Source organism: Hyperolius riggenbachi, chromosome 3, assembly GCF_040937935.1.
Source record: "Hyperolius riggenbachi isolate aHypRig1 chromosome 3, aHypRig1.pri, whole genome shotgun sequence".
NCBI lineage: Eukaryota > Metazoa > Chordata > Amphibia > Anura > Hyperoliidae > Hyperolius > Hyperolius riggenbachi.
In genome coordinates this window covers 252404432-252421806 of record NC_090648.1, presented here as the reverse complement: position 1 = coordinate 252421806, position 17375 = coordinate 252404432, and the positions used below count along the sequence as shown (strand labels likewise).

Here is a 17375-nt window from a genome sequence, read left to right as displayed (position 1 = left end):
AACTCTCAAGGTACAGCAAGGTCAGGGGAAATGGGGATAGGTTATATTTGCATGCATGCATTCCTAGTTAAATATTTTAGCTTAGTAATATACATAGTGGCCTGCAAATGTACTACAGTATAAATAATTGACTATATACAAACAGCCATTATTTCTTTTGAGTGTTAAACTAGCAAATAAATAAATAATGCTATTGCAACGTAGAACCTTTCAATTTCATACAGTTTCCATCAATTACAAGACAGCATTCAATAAAGACTCAGACTTATGAACCCTTCAAAAGGCAACATGATGGATAACAGCTTTTGAAATTCTTCAAATGTAAATTAGGCAGATGATTACTGCCAAGGTCCCGGGGTGCTTCCTAATGATGCTGGCGGTTATACAAATATCATCTGAGCAAACATTTCATAATTTCATATTTCCTGCTCTTTACAGTTCCTTTCCTTTCTGACGTTATATTAAAAAAACATATATAGATTGCCATTACTACTCAACACATACAGTATACCAATGTATAATCACCATACTGTTATTATAAAAATAATGCAAACGATGATCTGTTCTTGGCAACAGTACTACCTAATAATGGAGAGTGCACCTTAAGGTGAGTTAAAAGTATTGAACTGAGTATATGGCCCCATAACATACCTGTACTTACACTTTCTTTTCTTTCATACTCACTGACGCATAGGCAATCCTGAGTGGCCGCAGGTCAGTCTTATGCTCTAATGGCTTTGCTGGCAGCATGCTTACCTGTATTTTAATTGTATCAGGCTTTATATATTCCTGCATGGAAGTTAGTGCAAGAGCCAAATGGGACAATATAAAGACTACAGTCATAATGGCACTCGGTTCTGCTAGTTCTGAGCAGCTCTAGTTAACATTTCTTTTGCCTGAATGGACTCATTTTCTGATTTAATCTTGTTTGACTATTCCTGATCTCCATTAATGACTTGGCTTGCTTGAAAATGCTAGATCTCCAGCTTCTGACCAATCCCAAATTACTACACTAGAGACCCTGCTCCTGTTTATGCCACAGCTTGTTTTACTAATCTCAATCTGCTTCTTGGATTTCAACCTCGACTTGTGTCCTAACCTTGCATGATAGCTGCCTGTTTCAAGCTTGAATTGTCTCAATCCTGCTAGTTCTTCATCCAGTACTGAGCTGAGCCTGCTTACAGTCTTTGTCCACTCTACAATCTAGGGTCTTGAATGTATCTGGTGACTTGTTTGTCACTTGTCACAAAGTAATTTGCTGTCAAGTAGTAGTAACAGCACATTGATCTTTGTGGAATCCATTGATGGACACCAGTGACCACTCTGAACCCTGGGAGAGCCCGTGCTTACCACTGGTAATATAATCAACAGAGCTTTGACATTGTCTATTTACTTTTTAGTAATAGTGGAGTAATCTACGCTACAAAATCTTGGGCACACCTGATTGTCAGGGCAGTCACAAAGACCTTGACCTAGATGCAGTGCTTAAGTCTTCTTATTACAAAGTGTGATGACAGTCCCTATTCACCATTCCTTTGTCACAGGAATACATCACAAGGAGGAGGAGAATGCAGACTGACATCAGACTAGGGGAAGAGAGGGACAGATGTTGGCACTGACTATAGGTTAAGCTTTGGCCGACTGTTCTGACAGTTAGGTTTGTCTATGGCTTCATAAAGAGGATATCCTCACTGTACTAATTCTTAACACTAGCAAATAGAAAGTAGGGTGGCTGACACTACAGCTTTGAAATGGGGTGTGGGAACAATTATTTATTTGTTTTATTTATTTATTGTATTTATAAAGCGCCAACATATTACGCAGCGCTGGCAATTAAAAAAAGCATACTATTTCAACCAACAGACTCACTCCAAATGTTATGTAATTTGGTTAATACAAAACACCAATAAATGCATGATTGTTAGTGACAGTCATGTTCTACAGTTTATGCATACTAATTATTAATCAGGGAGTATAAGGGATAATGTACAGTAAGGCCCGGTTCACATTAGTGTGCCAAACCTGTCAGTTCCAATGGATCCGTTGTCCGTTCGAACGGATCCGTTGCGGACCGGTTTAAATCTGTTTCCAGTCCATTTCAGTTCCGTTTGTATCTGTTTTGCATACATTTTGTGTCAGTTTCCATTTTAAAGGGGAAGTTCTAAAATTAGCATTAAAGATAAGCTATATATACACCAGAGCTCTGAATGATCTGTAAATACATTGGCCTCAATTCACTAAGCTTTATCAAACACTTTACCGAACGTTTGATAATTTACCTCATGGGTAAAATTTCATTTTGAATTTACTAAGGTGTTATAGATTTATTGAACGTTTTATCGATAAAACATTTGATAAATATATAACACCTTAGTGAATTCAAAATTAGATTTTACCCATGAGGTAAATTATCAAACATTCTGTAAAGTATTTGATAAAGCTTAGTGAATTGAGGCCATTGTGGTCATTGTTGAGGATAGAGCTTGCTGTTTGGACAATGGATCCAGTATATTTCTACAGTTTCTGGCTTGGAATAGCCTTGTTTTTAATTTTCACCTAATACTGTGTGGGATGGAGGCCTGCTCTTCGCAGGAGATGGTGAGTGCACCCTCTACTCCTTGAAAGGTTGCCCCTGCACTTGGACAATTGTGTCCTCGATGCTGTATGGCCTGATGTCTTCCATCTCCTTCCAGAAAGCCACAAACTGGGATGGATCCCACTCCTGCAGCACTTCTAGGCCCATGTGCCAAACAAATAAGCCAAGATGGCCACTGTACCATAGAGCTGCACAGAAAGCAGCTACAAAAGGTCTGTTTTTATAGCCAGTGTGTTGATAAGTTCCATTTTCTATTGGTTCCTATTGCCCTGCCAAACCTTCCGTTTCTGGTCCGCAGGGAGCAATGGTCCAGAAAATTAGGGCCTGCGGCATTTTTCCGATCCAGGGACCGGAATGTACGCAACGTATCCGTATGAACGGAAGGATGTGTACGGTCCCATAGATCAACATTAGATCCGCTCGAAACATCGCACCGGGTGCGACCAAAATGTTGCACTATGTGCACCTAAAACGTTGCACCGGGTGCACCCAAAACATGCGATGTGAGGCGCACTCGGTACAACGTTTTGGTCGCACCCGGTGCGATGTTTCGTACGTGTGAAACTTTGCGCGTCCTAAAGGGCTTTAGGCATGCTAAGGGGATTTCAGGTGTTCTAACTAAGTTAGCACCCTTTGTGAATCAAGCCCTAGAGCTCCTAGTGTCTGACTCTCAGATGTTAGGGGGACAAGCCTGGAAGTGAAGAGTGGACGAAGAAGCTGTATAAACAGTCCCCTGCTGTGCTACTGTGCCAGGGGGGCACATCCGGGGGCCGGGCCAGAGCTGCTACTTTTGTGTGTGTGTCCCTCTCATCTGCCAATGATGCCCCCTTCTCTTCCCTGCCAGGCTATTAAGAAGACATTCACATTTCCTTGATCAGCATCTGAATGGAAAATATGGACCTGCCCAAGAATATAATATTCCTGTGTGAAATAAAGCAGAGGAGTTAGACTGCATGATCAAAACTCTCTCTCCAGAAGCTGTTCTAGTGTGTAATGTAAAAAGACATAACCAAACCTAAGCATTTATGATGGGAAGCATAATGGGAAATCACATTAAGATGACAAAATGTTGAAATTTGTTGCATGGAAGTAAAATATTTGTACTTCAAGCTATAGACATGGAGGGCCATTTAAATAAAAAATAGGGGGTTTCCTTTTATTAATAAGACCACCTAGACAGAAAATAAGCAAATGGGTATGTGCAGCTGAGAAAACGTAGCTCTACAACCAATTATGCTACACTTGAAAAGATTTGAAAAATTACCATTTTAATTGATGACAGAGTTGGCTAGTGTCCATTCCAGGGTGTGCCACACAATGTACGCACGGATTATCATAACAGCATGGTCAATGTGTCTTTCACATGATGGTCACTCTGGGCTTTAATGTTATGCTTGTACTCACGAGAGAGTGTGTCATATTACTTCTCATCCTGCTCCACAAATATCATCTCTATGCTTATACTATACTGCAGCAAAATATTCAAAACTATGCTCGAGGGTATAATCTGAAGCAGAGAGAAAAACTAACTCAGGTAGTATCTAGTCTATGCGTAGGCTGTTTAACTGTCTTTCATAGTATACTAATGAAAAGAGTGGCATGTGCATAATACTAACACAATAAATTCTTACAAACTGAAACCACACCAGTATCTAGTAAATGAAATAAAGTGTAAGGACAACAATACAGAAATGCCTACTTTGCGGTTCTGGTCTTCTGTAATCCAGATTACTTATTCGCACACTTGTAAAAATTGTAAAAAAAAAAAAGTAAATTCAGAGTTATCAGCAAATATATAGTAAGGGCCCTGCCAAGTTCAGCAAAACTGTCCTGTTAAACTGGTGGTTCATGGTTGTAAGAAAAATTAAACAGAAAAAAAATAATCTTCCATTTCTTTTGTGAGACATTATAGGTGCTAGGCTTTGTATAAGTGAAATGGTCACATGCAATTACCTTTCCTATTAAGAAGGTAATACTATACTTTGCCGTGTTTTTAATAGTGAGATTTTCACTTCATTTTTGCAGAGTTTATAAAAGATATCTAGAGTTTTAGCATTCTGCTACTCCCATAGTCCTTAATATAATAGCAACAGAGAAAAATATCTCTTAAAGGAACAATCTGATTTTTTTTTCCAGAACAGTTGGAGCTTTGATTTATTATTGGAATTACCTTAAAATGGTGATTCAAACCTCTGTTCATATTAATAATGTTCCAAATCAAAGTGTTGAATTGACCAGTTGCCAAGAAAAGTGATTATCTGCAGCAGCCCATTGATTTTCAGAGAACACTAATTGGTGATCTATAAGGTGGCAATCAGACTGATCCCCCTTTATAAATATAGCCATAATCAATGGATGATCAATTAATAATGGCTATAGTTGTAAAGGTGAAAAAGTTACTATCCCTCCTAAAATTGGTAATATTTACAGCCACTGATATTCATATTTTAAAAACAAAATGCCTTTTTTTTTTTTTTTTACAGAAATAGCAATACTTTTCTACCCCCCTTGTGCCAAAATAATACTAAGAAATGTTTCTTTTCATTTAGTGACAGTTCTTCATCTGAGAGCTTGGCAACTGAGAATCACATGACCAAGCATCAGTTGTCAGCTGTCAGTTACTGCATTTATAATTAACAGTCAGGTGGACAAAACAAAGTGAAAAGGGAGATCCTCGACCCAGTCAGCATCCTTGCTGACCTATAAGGAGCATTCAAATTTGGAAGAGTGTCATTTTTTAAATTTTATTTGCTAACAGAATATTAAGGATATTATTCTACAGCTCTTACATTCATATTGAAAAATAATATAGAAGCAGCCAAATGTTGAAATGTTCACTATAGTTGTCCTTTACCTCAATTGCTACTTATACAAACCTACATACGTAATTTTACAAATCCATGGGTACCTTGGCCTTAGACTAGGGCTTGGCCATTAAATTATTTTGTCTGGGACCCACTAGAAAGTGTGATTTGCTATCACAATCTCTGAGTGCTTTGGTAGCAATTTTGCTGCTTTTTCGGGTGTTTCCTGCATTTTTTTTAATGATTATGAATTTAATGCAAGAGATTTGTGCAGCGAATGTGATTTGCAATTGCCATAGCAATTTCAGATTTCTATAGGGTTCCTAGTAAAAGCACTCCAAAATCGCTTTGTACAGTGATTAAAAAGCGGATTTGCAGGGATCCTATATACTTTGTATTGAAGCACAAATGTTCCACTATGGTAGGGATTAGATTGTGAGCTCCTCTGAGGGACAGTCAGCAACATGACCATGTACTCTGTAAAGTGCTGTGGAAGATGCCAGCAGTATATAAATATGTAACAACATACCAGTAACGTGTACTGTATATACTAAGTATATTACAGCCAGAAAAAATACATACAGTATTTTAAAGTTTACAGTTCTTGGCCTTTCCAAACCTAAAGGACAGGTGGGGAATTCTAGTTTCTGCTGGGGCTCCTAAAGAGAGAATCAAAGGAAATATTCATTAATCATCTTAACTTTTAAATATGGCCTGGTTTGTGGTGTTCTAAAACCAGTACATGTGCTTGCAAGCAGGTGGTGCACGTCAAGGCTTCCTGTGAACTGGTGACATAAATAAACATAAACAGAAGACGGCTCTGCTACATATTCTGCACAGAACTCAGCATGACTGTTTAAACCTATAAATTAGGGGCTGGAAGTATTTATTGTGGTAAAGTAAGCACAGATCTGTAGTTCTGATGATGCAATCTGAAACAGTAATGTTTGCTGTGAACTGATGGTCAGACATGTCTGCAGGACAGGATAACAGCATTGCACTGAAATACAATGTTTTCCCATTTGTAATTGTTAGACTGGAAGAAGGAATTCCAGTGAATTTACAAGGAATCTATGAATCAAATGATCTCATATTGTTTTAGGGTTGTGGCCATGGAATGCCAAATGTGAGAAATGCTTTGCTAATTACTCATAAATATAAGGGAGACGTGATTTGACTGTCGCAGGGGAATAATACTTTTAGATTAAAAACACTGACAGCAGTTTCTTAGCTGAAATTCAGCTTGACCCAAAATAGAAAGAAACTTTATGGCATACATTTGTTTAATTCCTTTCCATTGTGCAGAAGATCAGGCAGGCTATTTATATGATCTATTTATATGATCAGAAGAGTGATTTAACCCTGTGATGACTGAGTAGTCTGCATACTTCCCTCGCAGTTGCTAAAATACAAGCTATCCACTCAGACCTAAAAATATTTACCAAAGCTTGCGGCTAATAAGGATTACTCCCAACCTTTACAGGAAAGACACAAGTGTGTTTCGCTATGCACAGACTAGCAGGAGACAATACTCAGAGAGAGAGAGAGAGAGAGAGGGATGGCTGAAGCCAAAAATAAGAAACATTTGTTCAGTTTACATGCAGAAAAAGTTGTTGAGAGGCTTGACCATTTATGTTAATAAAAGTGAAACAATCATAAAAAAGAAAATCCTATAACTCCACTTTAGCAATACTTCAGGATTTTAGATTTAGAGTTAAAATTATTTTTTTTCACCTAGTACAACTGGAGTTGTACGTGGAATTGGATTTGGCACAGGGTCAATAGTGGAACAAAATAACCATTACAAAGCATTTAACAAAGCATAGATATACAGCATTGCATTGCATTACATTACAGTGGCAGGAAAACTTGGACAGAGGAGGGGGGGGGGGGGCAGGATCAGAGTAGTAGATTGAGTGCTGATTGAGTGGTGTACATCAACGCTAAACAGCGATACAGGTGCTACACAAACCATCCTCAGGGCGGGGGGGGGGGGGGGCAGAGGAGCATAGCGGAGGTGTAAAGGAGTTCTTCATGGGACAGGATTGAGTTCATCCATGATTGGGGGAGCCGTACCCAGCTGGGGCTAAGTCCAAGGTGCAAGATTAAGGGATGAAGGAATGGAGGCCAACAATTGTGGAGGAGGTGTCCCATGCTGCAGCCGGCTTGGTGGAGTGTGGGCAGCACAAGCGGAGCAGGGACCGGCAACCGTAGGGCCTCGTGAAGCAAACAGAGGTGGGCCTGGCAGCCCTGGGACAGGGCCATGGATGATGGCCTGGCTGCCAGAGGGGCTGGGGGACCCGATTGGTGCCGGAGCTGGCGGTGGCAGCGATGTTCTGTGACTGAAAGCATCTGGAGCTGATGGTGGCCACGGTGCCTTATGGCTGAGTGGCCAGGGCTGGGCATGATGCCCTTCAGCTGAGAGTGGCTGGAGCTGGCAGTGGCTGTGAGGCTCTGTAGCTGAGAATGGCCAGAGCTGGTGGTGGCTGTGATGCCCAGTGGCTGAGAGTGACCGGAGCTGGTGGTGGCCGAGATGCCCTGCCACTGTATTGGCTGACTAGGGCATCTCTAAATAGAGTCCCTGGCCTTGCGGCCTAGTGTGGGTAGCTGAGTGTATGAGGGTCAGGGGATTGCAACGGACCTGTCCTGTCAAGTCACATCCAGAGGCAGCGTGGTGAGTACAGCTGACTCGAGACGACATGAGTGGATCCAGAGGCAGTGGACTTGTGGCTCAGCAGCGACGTGGGATTGCTCTGGCAGTGGCAACATTTATTTGGTAAACACTATATACATTCCAATAAAAAATGAAGAGTTTCTTGCCAAAAATATCTTCTTGTATGAATATTTGTATTTATGAATATTTGTATGTATATTTGGGTTCAAAGCATAGTGCACAATAGACACTACTGAGTCCCTCCACTCACCACTGATAGTGTCCTCCAACACTAAGTGCCCTTCCACTCCCACTAATGATCCCCTTTTGGTGATCCCACACCCACCTAATGCCAAATATAAACATAGAGTGTGCTGGCGAGGGAGTGTCTACCTTTCCTGCATTCCCAGTTGCACGTTTTTCTTTCGTGCTTATTGAGGAAAAAGTGGTTATGCTTATGTAACACTATACAAATACAATGTATGTTTGAATCTGCAAGAGACTTGAGGTTGTGGGAAAAAAATCAGACAAAATACTCAATAGTTACAGGACCTAGATATGACAATCTGAAAGAAACAAACTTTCAAATGTCTTTTCACTTGTATCCATTGTTCTGCCAAATATTATTTATAAAGGATGGCAACTTCATCAGGATAAAAAAGTGGCCCCTGGATCTGTTAAAAGAGAACTACAGGCTGTCATGGCATACAGTTAAAATTTGTCTTACAGTTAAAATCTCCTTATTGATTTTACATCTGAAACAAGTGTATGGGCTTTTGAGTCCTACAGGAGAAAAGCACTTTACATTTTGTTGTTGTTGTTAGTTATCCTACTTGCCTATGGGTAAGTGTAATGTCATATGTATGAAAACTGTCCCCAACCTAGTAAATCACATTTAGCTACTACTAAATGCTGCCATCTTGTACAATAGCCAGTGAGATCTGGAAGTAGCACATTGCCAGCTTTCTATCTTTGTAGCCTGCACCCAGAAACTCTCTTCCATACGTCCAGTCTTATCTTTTCTACTCAGGGATTAAATAATAATCAGGGATGCCTGACAATCTCAGCACCACACAGCTCGGGGACTGATAAGGCTCCCAGGCGGAAACAAAAGTCTTACTAACAGTTCTCCAGCACCCCACAGAAGCGTCTGGCTGAAAGTCTGAGGTTTCCATACAAGTATTGGCAATATTAAAAGTGTGAATTGTAGATGAGTTATGATAGTAGAAAACAAGCTTCTGTACCGTGTTTGCCAAACAAATTATGTAGGTAGAAAAAACAATGTTTTGTAAAAGTAATACCTTTTAATGGCTAAGTTAAATGATGTAAGCTATTAGGAATCTAGTCCCCTTCTTCAGGCATATTTCCAGATGTTAGCTGAAGTAAAACACTGATACAGATAAATAGTAAACATGAAGATGACAATTGCTAAGTAGTAACCAGCACAACTGTCATCTAAGTGTTTACTATGCATCAGTGTTTTACTTCAGCTAACATCTGGAAATATGCCTGAAGAAGGGGACTAGATCCCTGAAAGCTTGCATAATTTAACTTTATCAGTTAGCTATTAAAAGGTGTTTTTTTTTTTTTTAGTTTTTTCTCTACCTTCATATAGAGGAGCTGTAGAAAATGTGTCAGCACTACAGAAATATATAAAGCGTTGATGATGATAATGGTAATAATCCCTGGATCACCCCAACAGTTTTGAAGCAGTAATGCAAATGTCCTAATTTTTCCTAATCCATTTCCAGTCTAAAAATCTTGCAGGGTGTTTTCTTTCATGGGTATTTCTTAACACTACGGCCTTAAACATTTGTCACTATGCAGACTGCTGGTTTAGGAAAATAAAAATATTAGAACCTCACGCAGAAAACCGCTCATGTGGAGTCATGCATATTAGATTGCTGTAAGCCTACCCAACAGCTGAGGATTACGTGTTTTCTTATCCATCATATAGATGATCAACTTCTCCTGCACCTTATGAAAGCTATGATTGTGATCTCCAGTGTACACTCTCAAACTGAGCAATGTATGGTGCTTAAGCACCAAAATGAGTCAAAATAAAACATAGTCCTTCATTATGTGATACGAGAAACCAAGAACTTAAAGACAATGATGTAGGGTTGCTCTGCTTTAAAATGTATTGCAGTTTAAATTAAATCAGCCCCTTAAAACATTAGTTCATCTGATTTATATACAATCATGAATCAGTTGTAATCGCCTAGCCATGCAGAACAAAAACGTCATGTGTTTGTTTGTTTTTTAATTAGAACAACATGTTTAACGGAAATGTTCCATGCTTACAAAATGGTAATTGACCCTTTTCATTTAAAGAAAACATTTCATTAAACATCTCGTCTTTGAACAACTCTGATTCTGGAGAGGGGGAAGAAATGATCTTTTAAGAATAAAGGAAAAAGGGGCATTTCAGACCTATAATAATCGCTCTGATGTTTTAGAAGTGTAATTAGCCCACACTGTTTTATTTTGCTCCCCTTTACTGATGCAAACATCATATTAACTATTATTATACAAGTACTCTCTTTTTACTAAGTTAGTTTTTTTTTTTTTTTTAAGTTAAGAAATTTACAAAATGTTTATTTATATATTTTATATGTGCTGTGTGACCTTTTATTATATGTAAAAAAAAAATAGATTTAATACAGGATACAGCTATACTACTTTGCCTTCGCTAAAGGATAAGTACAATTGCACACAAATAAATTCTGATAAAAGTATCAGAGTTTGCCCCTCCCCTTCCCCATTTTTCCCCAAAAATGCAATTGGCACATTAATGTGGGATTCCTTTTCCCTGAGATGATATTCCAATTCAAATACAGATTAATTTTCCATGTGTTAATGACAGAATTCTAATATAAATGACTTTAGAGCCCAGAATGATTTGCATTCATCATATGATGTAAAACTCAACATATTATAATGTCATCATTCTAGCCCCGGTAATACAATGTCATCAATCTTGCCCCAGTTATACTGCCCTTTGGCTGGCATTTTACCAGATGAAATACGTTACTTGGTAAGTGTCTGAATTTAGCTGGCTTTTTACCAGATGAAATACGTTACTTGGTAAGTGTCTGAAATTGAATGTAAGGGATTGTGAGTTTGATTCCTAGTGATGCAATTTTAATGAACCAATCCTTTATGTAATATAAATGGCCTATTGCAGCAGTCCCATCTCTCATAGACTTCTGTTAGATGGAATGTTGTAGTGTGCTTTAACATCATTCCTCTGTTGAAATGTAACCCCTGGTAAAACTTATGGGCCAAGCAGACATTAGACTTCTTTCAGACAACAATCATGGTCTAGGCCAAGGGTGAATATCTGTACAAACATTCCCCATCTTCCACGTCAAACATTACTCAGGTTATCAACTTCCACCTCTTTATCCAAAACTGTATCAGAAACAAATCTTCTGGTTTGCAATCTTTATTATATATTACTTATAGCACATCATATTTTCATACACATAGATTGTGTATGGCCTCTTTGTTTAAGTCACATCAAGCCTGAATCTGATTTGTCTCTGCTCTCTGCACAAAATGCAGTAACTATAGTGACTTCAGCATATCCGGCCATGAACCAAATGCTATCATTTTATGGTATGCATAGTGCAACACTCAATATCAGTATGAAAAGGCACTTGTGGAAATGAGTGTGCAGGTTCCGAATAAAAGTTAGACATTTTTATTACATGTTAAAAATAATACTATATTTATTTTAGATTTTGAAGCAGGAGGACAAAAGTTGATAGTATAACTATAATAACCATCTGTCTTTGTTGTGTGTGATATTACAGTTTAAATTTAAAACACAAGGGATTCCACAAGCCATTGCAGCCAGCCCATTTCCTGTTTGAAGGCTGCTTTTCTTGAAAGGTTGTTTTGGGTCTCAGAACTATAATGTTAAGCAGTCACTTCACAGCTCCAAGGGTGTAACATTATCACCTACACATTACTCACCTACACATTTTTTCTCTAAAGAATGCCATAAACGTTTGGCTTGGTTTCAGAGAGTGTTCAAAACAGCTCATTGTATTAAACTTATTAAAATAACAATAAGACTGTGTGAGAATGAAATGCTAGAAATGCATTTGATTCCTTTACCAAGATTCAAATATTAAACTCTAATTTTACTTGCAAATACCCTTGGCTTGGTTATTTTTAAAAGGCAAATAAGCCCAATCTAATATCCTAGTTTTATTTGTATATAGATGTCATTCAGTTAAATCACACCAACCAATAGTAATTCTGCCTTTGCTCCCGATTTCCTAGTTCCACTTGCCATAGCACTTAAAAGCTGCTGTATATTTCACTGCCTCTCTATCACAGAGCCTGCAGTAGCAAGTGCAAGATTTCCTCTGATGAGAAGGAGTAAATATTCCTAGGGACATGGGCAGTAACCATAGTGGGAATATTAAACCACTAGACCCCCAGACTTGAAGTAACCAAGGGAGTTTCGCACACCACACTCTTAAGGAACTTGCATTTACATTTCTATCACCATACACATCTGACCGAATTGCCAACAATCGTTTCAGGGCCACCAAGGAGGACTTTGTCAAGGAACAGTACAGATCATTATCGATCTTTGCAATATGGCCGGATGTGTATGGTGGTAGAACAATAAATGCAAGTTACTTAAAGAGGAGCTATCACCTATACTATCTCAAAAAACAAAACAAAAACAAAAAAACACATATATAAGTAGATAAATACTTGCTCTATGTACATAACATATGTATTGCACTGTCCACGTTTTGATTTCAGTGAGTTTTATATAGTAAATAAAGAAAAACTGTTTCAGGCATTTGCCATTTTGGAATTCCTGTATCTGAAGCTAATCCTGATGTAATTTCCTCCCTTACTCTGGAAGGAGGGCAGCCAATGCAAACACAGACAGCTTTCAGACACTCCCACCCAGCTCTGCAATAGAAAGTGCATTGTCATTGTGTGACTTTGTAGCTTGAGAAGCATGAGAAATATTGGCCAATCAAAGAGGAACAGAGGTGTGGGAGGGAAAACAGGAGGAAAAGAGGCTTCAGCCAATCAGGCTGCATTAGTTAAGTCTGAGGGGAAAGTACAGAAGCAAAAAATGACAACCCAGCATGCTCTACAACTTCCTTTGTATGGCAGATGTACCAAATAAGAGCCAGGTAACTGGGGAATGATCTTTTATCAACAACAAAAGTAAAAGTGATTTTTAACTTTTGGATTGCCTGGTTAGAATCCTCATTACTTGTTTACCAGATAAAAATAAAGAATTTATTTTTTATTTTATGCCTGACAGTTACACTTTAAGAGTGTGTTGTGTGGCCTCTCTTTGTTATTTTTGATTACTTCAGCCACTTGGTCCAGCACCTCTGAAACAAGTGAACCCGGTGTGCAATTCTTTGGACTTATTATCCAGCAGACATGACACTTTTTTTTTCATTTTGGTCACTTTTTGCTCTTGTTTGAGTGCTGCTTTCACATTACCTTCACTCTCCATATACTCAACAGCCTCACTCAGCCAAGCCAAACCATCTTGATTGAGTTACTTAGGGTTGCTGGATTATGACTGCTGGATTATGACTGACCACACTGTAGTATCTGTGTTAATTTTAAGAAGCAACTGGGTAAATAAAGTCACCAGAGTGAACCTATGAGTATGAGCCTAATGCCTAATAAGCATAGTGAGCAGTAAATCCGTAAATCCTATTACCACACTGTATGATCTTGTTTGCATTTATATATAACTACTACACACTGTGGAGGCCCTTAGCAGTGATGCTCCCCTTTTCCATAGATATGAAGTGGACAAAATAATATATATATATATATATATACCCTTCCTCATATCCTTCCCCCTCCTTACACACAAAACACACACACACACACACACATATGCAAACACACCATAACACACATATAGCTCTACTGCCACTCAGTTTAAAGGGTACTGAGGTGGTGACATGATGAGATATGGTAGACGTGTGTATGTACAGTACCATGCATAAAAATAACTAGACCATGTTCCTTTTTTACTTTTTCTGCCTTTAAGAGTTAATATTAAAGTATGCAAGTGACAGTTTCTCTCAAGTCAGGACCCAGTTGGACTATAGCGTAACCCTAACTGATAAGGAGTTACAGATATAAAACTTTTTCTTGGCAGAGAACAGTTTCTGAGTGGAGGAGATAGATAAAAAGGCCAATAGTTCATATGCTTTAACTCTGGCACAGGAAGGACTGTGTCATTAAGCAGATGCAATTAAACATTAAATCTACTTTTTAAGTATAAAAAAACATGGGTATCTGTAAAAAAGGGTCATTTTTAGTAGGAGGATAGATACTATTGCTTATCTCATCAATTTATTTTCACCTCTGGTTCACTTTAAAGGACTTACGAGGCCTGATTTTTAAAAAATAAACAAAAAAAGTTAGATACCTGTGTGTTTTTGTAAGGCACGGAGGACGCCGTCCGCGCCCTTCGTGCCGTTCCGCCGGGTCCCCGCTGCTGAATATCCCCCCGAACGACCCCCGACTGCACGGCCCGGGTCGGGCTCTCCAGCCTTCACCAAGATGGCTGCCGGAGCTGGCCGCGGCTGCGCAGTCCGCATAGCCGCGAGTGCGGCTGCGCAGCTCTAAGGCCAACTCCCCGATCCACGCTACTGTTATGTGGATTGGGGGGTTGGCCTTAGAGCTGCGCAGCCGCACTCGCGGCTATGCGGACTGCGCAGCCGCGGCCAGCTCCGGCGGCCATCTTGGTGAAGGCTGGAGAGCCCGACCCGGGCCGTGCGGTCGGGGGTCGTTCGGGGGGATATTCAGCAGCGGGAACCCGGCGGAACGGCACGGAGGGCGCGGACGGCGTCCTCCGTGCCTTACAAAAACACACAGGTATCTAACTTTTTTTGTTTATTTTTTAAAAATCAGGCCTCGTAAGTCCTTTAAGTGAGGGTGCTAGGTGCATAGCCTATTAAAACATAAAAAAAAAAAAAAAAGCCAATGAAGAGGTAACCAACTAGGTAAAGACTGTGTACCTCTGCACTTGGGCCCCATAGAAGCTTTTAGAGCTGCTATGGCTATTTCCATACCTATGGAATCTGGATTTTATAGGAGGAGGTGTAACTGAGCAAACATCTAATTATGAAACTCTCATATATACGACTTGGACTTTTCATGCATTCATAAGTAGTGTTTGCCTTGGTTTGCATTTAAATTAATTTGACCAGTTCTCTCTAGATATTGATCAGTTGATGTCTGGGGAAAACCATTCAAACAGCCTGATTAAGAAACAATTTTCTATTTATCCAGAGGTTGTATCTGTCCCTAATTCATTTCTAATGCTTTTCAATCAATTATTGTCATATGCATTACATGCAGAATGTGTTTGGCTTTCACTCTTCTCTTAGCACAGAACTAGACTGTGAGGCAAAGCTGGAAAACTATATCTTGTTTGTACTGACAATACTATTGAAAGACTGATTTGCAGTCACAACATGTAGACAATGAAGCAATCAAGATGTCCAATAATATGTCTCCCTAGGGATTTAAATCATCATAATGTGTTGTGGAACTAACAGACTGCTGAGGATCTGAGAGTAATGCGTTCCTGGTATAAGTTGTGTTCTTGCACCATCTGCATCTATTATGGTTAGAAGCTTTTGCTATTCAATCTGCCAAATATGGATAAGTCTATGTTCCTGCTCATACTAAGTCTGGAATTTTTTTTTTAAATAACCCCCCTTTTTAATATTTCGCAAAATCTGTGTAAATGCTTGCCAGGAGGGACACATCCCACTTTTAAGATTATACAAGACACTATGCTGTCATTAAGGACAAGTTAATATAACAACAAGTGTCATAAGCAATGCTCACCCTGCACTTATTTTACAGTTTATAGCCAGTCTTAACCTCGCCAGGACCGCCTCACACCAATGGGCGTGGCCACGGTGGCAGCCACAGGACCGCCTAATGCCGATTGGCGTCAAGTCCTGGGGCTGCAATTTGCAAGAGATCGAGTACAGATCTCCTACTCCGGGGCAGAGCTCTGCCCCGCCTTCAGTCTCTGAGCAGCGACCGCCGCTCGGGAGACATATAGACGGCAAAACCGCCATCTAATTAACATGTACAGCGATGCGATCAGCAGCAGCGCTGTACTGGGGACAGCTGTGTGACACGGCTGTCCCCTCCTGACGCTGGGGAGTGATCAGCCGCTGAAGCCTATGACAGCTGATCACGCTGATTGGTTGGAGGGGGAAGGAGGGAGGGAACAGAGCTACAAAAAAAATAGTAATTTTTATTTAAAAAAAAAAAGTTAACATAAATAATGATTAAAAAATAAATAAACACAGCAGGGCGATCAGACCCCACCAACAGACAGCTCTGTTGGTGGGCAGAAAAGGGGGGAGGTGAATCACTGGTGTGCTATGTTTTGCAGCCCTGCAGCTTGGCCTTAAAGCTGCAGTGGCCAATTTAACTAAACATAGCCTGATCTTAAGGGGGATTTAGCAATGTGGTCCTGAAGTGGTTAATATTTAATGTAAATGTACTCCCCCACTGCTCACACAAATTCTACAGTCCACATTTGCAGACATAAATAATTCCCTATCACTTTTTCTGCAGATCCCAAAATGCTGGAGATATGAGTTTATGTACCTGTTTGTAAAACTTCTTTGGACCAAGTCACTGGGAGTATTCTTTATCCTTAATCCCTTACCCTGGCCTTGTGGGACAAACGTGTATTTAGGGGGAATAGTGCCTACAGCAAGCATTGACACTGTTTTCCATATGTGTGTGTGTGTGTGTGTGTGTGTGTGTGTGTGTGTGTGTGTGTGTGTGTGTGTGTGTGTGTGTATGTGTGTGTGTGTGGGGGGGGGCTTAAAGAGGCAGTGACTAGGCCACAGCATGACTTCCCCCATAATAGCCATCACCCCATGGCAGACCTCAGTAACAGATTGCACCCCACAACAGACTCCAGTAACATACCACCTCCTGTAGCAGATCAGACCTTCTGCTCTGTACTCTAACTCTTGCCATCACTATGGCTCATGTAGTGCAACGGCATTCTTTCCTCTCCCACACCCTTTCCCCTTAACTGGCAGTGTAGTGTACCAGAGCCTTACCTCCTCCAGCACTGGGTCAGTCCACTTTGCTGTTCACTGCAGCCACTCTGTACTGCGTACACCCACTCCATACAGCTACCTTTCAAAGAGGCCCTATAGTTTGTACTTATGTCCATATCCATATTGATTTAGCAATATGCTTATCGCTGCTTACGAAGTCTAAGTGATACCCTCGAACAGCAGCAACCAGCAATATTTAC

The 17375-nt window shown here is 40.0% G+C and overlaps 1 protein-coding gene across 2 annotated transcripts in view; it reads right to left on the bottom strand.

Annotated features, from left to right (window-relative positions):
• SEMA3D (semaphorin 3D) overlaps positions 1–17375 on the bottom strand; it is a 231829-nt gene that overhangs the window by 154124 nt on the left and 60330 nt on the right. The gene's annotated exons all lie outside the window — the stretch shown is intronic.